Genomic DNA, 6,000 nt, shown 5'->3' on the forward strand with positions numbered 1-6,000 from the left:
CAGCACGTGGAAGCCCAGTGTCCAGCCCAGTTGAGGTCCACCCACAGCTCCATTCACTCCCAAAGACGCTGAGCTTCCGGGGGCAGGACAACATTGTGGCATTCATCCAATTACTGTCCAGTTTTGAGGCAATGAAAAAAACTGTTACATGAAGTCCCATTGAAGTGCATGGATGCTGAGCGTCTACGGGCAAATGCATTGACCATAGATCGTATAAGAAAACAGCACAACGGGAATGTATGAGAAGTGAACAACATTGAGTCCATTGATCTGTGATAAAGCTGATTCTGAACGAACTTGTCTTTGAGATGAACGTGTTCTAACACATTTGTAGTCGATATGTCAACACAACCGTACATATTTGACCATTTACTTTTTGTAATTTTAGGGGAAGCTGAGCTTCCCTTGCAGTCTATGAGAAATTGCTTCTGACACACACACACACACACACACACACACACACACACACACACACTGTATAATAGAGGAACAGAACCCGGGAGTTGGACGTTTAAAGTATGTAAAGTTTCACTTTTGTTTCACGCCAGCGTGGCCCATGTATATAACTGCCCCCCCTGTGATTTTGACAAATCACACCCTGCGCGCGCACACACATACACACACACACACACACCCACACACACACACACACACACACACACACACATACACAAAGTGGCCTAAACAGTTTGTTTGCTGTCCTAAAATAAATAATTTGGTTAGTTTTGTTGTCGGTGTTGCTCTTAAGTTTGTTAAAACAGAATATCGAACCATGGCTTTCAAAACCATAAACGTACCGAACTGAAAATTTTGTGTACCCTTACAGGCCTAGAATATTGTTGTCTTAATAGCTGAAACAGTTACTTCAGATAGAACTTTATGTAAAAGCTACATGAATAAACTTTAATGAATAAAATCCTCTATGTTAGTGTTTCTCTTGACCTCATATGAATATTTAGTAACTTTTGATACTCACCACACTGTGATGCTGTTGACGATTCAGCAGCTGACAAAGGGCTTTCCATTATGTTCTTGTCAAACCAAAAACAATGTGCACAGAAAGTGACAGAGCAGAAATAAGTTATTTTTTTTGTGAACAACTTCAAAGAATTTCAGGAGAAAACTTTGCAGGACTCATGAACGGGGCTACATGACACAGTTTAGTTCCTGCTTTTCTGCTTCTAGTCAGACAGCAGGAAGTGCTTGCCAGCTACATGACATTATCGCTAAATTTGCATGACTGTCAGTTTGCATGCAGTTGTAATGGACACTGTAGGAGAGAGGAATAACACCCTAGGAGGGACAAAAAAATGAGTGAAAAAAACACCGTAAATACGTTTAGAACAACAAATGACATTTCTTCTCTTGATTCTTGTTTTTTTTTTGTTTTGTTTTGTTTTGTTTTGGCATTGAAAAAAGCTATCATGTCCAAAAGTAACTTTATGACTAATGCTATTGTGGCAGTGAGCGGGGAAATCAAATTACCGAGTTGTCCGACAACGCCACCCAGAGGAATTTCACCGCTGGGAAAATTATGCAAATAATAAAAGTTAAATAGCAAGGTCACACAGGTTCGTAATGGTCAACCCGGGAGAGGTAATGTTTAGTTAAAGAAAGATTTTTATTTAACAAAATAATTAAACAGTTAACAAAAAACCTAAAATGTCGCACCCACCAGGCCTTCAGCCAGCACTCAGGCTGAGGAAAACAAAAGAAGGGAGGACAGGGCTGAGAACTTACCACAGCGGCAGGAAACCAAAAATAAGGGGAAGGGTCCACCACCACACCTGTGACATAACACACACACATAAAAAAAGAAAAGAAAAAAACAGGGAAACCGTGAAATCGCCACCACCAGATTGGAGTGCCGCTCAGGTTCCCAGCTCCTGTACCACAAAGAAAAAAACAGCCATTAATGAGACAGCCTGAGTGCCTAGGTCACTGGTGGCCGACAGTGAACAGTTAAAACTCACTCACATGCACACGGACACACACACACACACACACACACACACACACACACACACACACACACACACACACACACACACACACATCCATCCAATATCTGAGTGATTAACTCAAAATATTCAAAACCAAGAAAAATACAATTTCCTTAAACTAATTTCAACAAATAGACATGAACAGAGGGAATTATGAAGTAAATCTAAACAATAAAGAAAATATAAAAGACACATAAAAGAAACCATCTGTGCCCTCCGCAGGTGGAGGATCAGGCCCGGGAAGACGAGCGGGAGCCGGACTTCCACAGGAGGGGGAGGGGGCAAGCCAAGGTCCGGTGGCTAAAAGCAGTGACGTGCAGTGGGGTTCATGGCTGGGGAGGCACTGACTCTTTCAGAGCCAGATCTACAAATACATGGTGGCCTGAGAAACTGGAATAGAGAGAGTGAGCAAAAGGAATGGCCTGGGTATATGGGCTCTGCATCAAGTCAGCATAGGTAGACTGGCAGGAACTCAACAGGAAACCTTCAAACAGAGCCATTTCAAACTAAAAATAAAAAAAGTTTATGGTCTTACCTTTATTTGTACATGAAATGTAGTCCTCCATTTTTGATGAGGTGAATTAAAGTGTAAAAAGAATGAAGAAGATTATAAGCGCATGAGTCTGTGGACTCACAGGCGCCATCTATCATGAGGCAGGGGTACTGTTTGCCTCCCCTAGTGACTTTTTCACTGCAGTTTTATGATTAATCTGCGAGCCTAAACACATTACGGAAATACATTCCATACGTTATGCAGATGATGGAAGGATAGATCATATAATCAGAATGTTTGAAAGCATTTTAACTGCGATATACAGAGGGAAAGCGACACAATATTTTCATCGGGTACCAGCAGAATTCATGAGGGGAGTAGACAGTTCCCCGGGAGGCACAGCACAGCGCTGCCTCACAACGCATCTCCTCCCTGTATTTGAATGGAGCATGCGGAAATTCTGCTATTCTAATTGACAAAAAAAAAAATAAATAAATAATAACAATATTGGATTCGAACGGAAAATGAGTTTACAGGACATACCAGCTGACAACTATCAACATTTATTATATTTTATAGTCAAGTTTTTTTTCTTTTCAAGATTGACAAGGGAGGCTCTGCCTCCCCTGCCTCCTCTGACTGCACGTCACTGGCTAAAAGCCCGGAGCAACGGGAGACAGTCGGGGCCGAATCCAACTCGGCCAATATAGCACCGAACAGAGACGACATCCAGTATATGAAATCCGAAGCAGCAAACCACCAAACCAAGACAGCAAAACCAGAACCGCACAACGAAGCCAAAACCAAAACAGCAACAGTCAGTGGAAGTGGTGGCTGATGACAGGCCACCACTTACTGCAACCACTGGTGCAGCGTCACGGAGGACAGGAGGAGGAGAGGCGCAGTTACCTGCAGCCAACACAAGCAGACCACGCTACTTCCCACCAAGCCTCTGGTGAGGTGATCTGTCCCCCCTACACCGTCTGTAGTCGCGCTGAGGGAGGAGTGCTGCAATGCCCACCACAAACAAAGGGCTCCGCCACGCCAAGCTGCAGTCACCACCACACTGGCTCAAAGGACTGGAAGGAGAGGGTCAGGTGTGACCACTCACCTGTTTATAAAGGCGCATCCGGCACCGCCCTACAATTAAGGTACAGCGCTGCTGAAGCAGTGCCATGTAGTGGCAAGGAGGGAGACAGCCTCTGGCTACATCTACCCCCCACTTTTGCATCGTCGGCCTGACAATGGACATGCAAAACCCAGTACTAAGACCAAGGTCTAAAGATGACAGACTGGGCGTTACACACAGGTCCTGGATGTCTACTTGCTACCCTGCTTGAGAGACCAGCTGACCGAGGAAGATTGTGGACATTGGGGTGTCAGCCAGCGGTGGAATGAGCTGTCCTACGCAATGCCCGCTGGCTAGTACTCTGTGGATCAGTTTCAGAGGATGGAGGGCCTAGTAGTGCAGAGCTCCTATGTGCTACAGGTGTTTCTGCAACAACCCGGGTTTCCAAGGGGGTCACCACAACCGGAGTTGGACATGAGGCACTTGGAACCACTGTAGTTGTGGGTAAAGGGGTATCAGGGACCCAGAGCCATAAATCACTGTCAATAGAGGAGTTACTATCCGGGACAGACCAGGCAGGTGGAAGCCGCACAGTCTTAGGCGGAGAAGGAGCTTCAGGTTGAACTACAGTCTTCAACATTTCTCAGTGTACATTTCGGACCTTCTCTAGGTCAGTCACCGGGGCAACAGCATACACTGTTCCATCACCAAGAGGGGCTCTTACCACCTGATAGACCTCTGAGCTCCAAAGATCTTGAATCTTATGATGACCCCTAGCGCTGTAGTCCCTCAAGTACACCTTTTGGCCTACCAGCAAAGGTGCAGCCTGGACCGCTGATCATGCTGCTCCTTCCGTCGACCAGCAGTGGCGGCCAAACGTTCTCGAGCCCCCTCAAATGCAACTCGCAGTCTGGCCTGATGTTCCCCCATCCAGTCCTGCACTGTACCTGGTACTGGGTCTGGGACTCGACCTAGAAGGAAGTCTACAGGAAGTCTAGGTTCCTGTCCAAACAACAAGTAGAAAGGGGACTCACCAGTACTCTGATGAGGTGTGGTGTTGTAGCAGGACAACACCTGAGGCAAGCAAGAGGCCCAGTCTCATTTCCGAGATACTGGAAGAGCCCGGAGGAGGTTATGGAGGGTTTGGTTGAACCGCTCACATTGACCATTACCAGCCGGATGATATGGTGTGGTACGAGATCTTTGAACCCTGTACAAACAACAGAGTTGATAAATCAAAGAACTTTCGAAGCTCCTGCCTTGGTCCGAGTGAAGGCGGCTCGGGACACCAAATTTGTAAAACCACTCATATAATAGGACCTGGGCCACAGTGGAGGCCCGTTGGTCACATGTGGGAACAGCTACAGTGAATTTACTGAACGCGTCCGTCATGACCAGGACATTCTCAAGTCCATTTCGGGAAGGTTCAAGCAGTGTAAAATCTATGGCCAAGACCTCATTTGGCCTTGATGCCATCACATGACCCATAAAACTGTGTGGCACATGTCCAGAGTCCTTAGCGACTTGGCAGCACTTACACTCCTGAATCCACTGCTTGATATCCGTAATCATTCCTGGCCAGTAGCAGTGCTGCAGGACCAACTCAGTGGTCCGTTCAATGCCCTGGTGGCCGTGCTCATGGTGTAGCTGATTCAGGGTCTCCTGCTTAAGGGCTGCAGGCAAGATGGGCTGGAGGGACTTCTCCCCCCCATCTGGACGGAACACCTGGCGAAAAAGAACCCCGTCTTTCTCCACCAGGCGGTCCCATTGCCGCAAAAGCGCAATGGCTGGCTTGGATAGCTGGCTTCTTTCAACTGAAGAGGGCTGAGCCTTCTGCCGCCAAAACACCAACACCTCCTTCAAAAGAGGATCGTCCTCCTGAAAAGAACGGAGATCAGAAGCTGAGTGGGATGGAAGAATTGAGACGACGGACTGGGTTGCTGACACCACAGGATCTGGGTGTGGGTCTTGCTGGAGGTTAGCTGGAACAGAAGTGCCAGGTAAGGACTGCGCCACCAATTCTGAACCAGACACATACTGCCGCGAGAGTGCATCAGCATTTTTGTTACTGCGACCTGATCGATACTTAATATCAGAATCAAAGTCAGCAAGCTGAGCAGCCCAACGGTGTTCAGTGGCCCCCAGTTTGGCAGGCTGGAGATAGCTCAACGGGTTGTTGTCAGTGTACACAACACACTTCTGCCCCAGTAGGTACTCCTGGAACTTCTCTGTCATGGCCCACTTCAGCGCAAGGAATTCCAGCTTCATAGAGCTGTAGTTGGACATGTTGCACTCAGTAGGCTGAAGGCCTCTACTGGCATAGGCCACAGGTCTTACGCCACTGTCCGTCTCCTGTGAGAGGACTGCCCCAAGGCCACTACAGCTGGCATCAATCTCTAGAATAAAGGGGCGTGAGAAGTCAGCATAGGTCAGCA

This window comes from Sphaeramia orbicularis, chromosome 1, assembly GCF_902148855.1.
Source record: "Sphaeramia orbicularis chromosome 1, fSphaOr1.1, whole genome shotgun sequence".
Taxonomy (NCBI): domain Eukaryota; kingdom Metazoa; phylum Chordata; class Actinopteri; order Kurtiformes; family Apogonidae; genus Sphaeramia; species Sphaeramia orbicularis.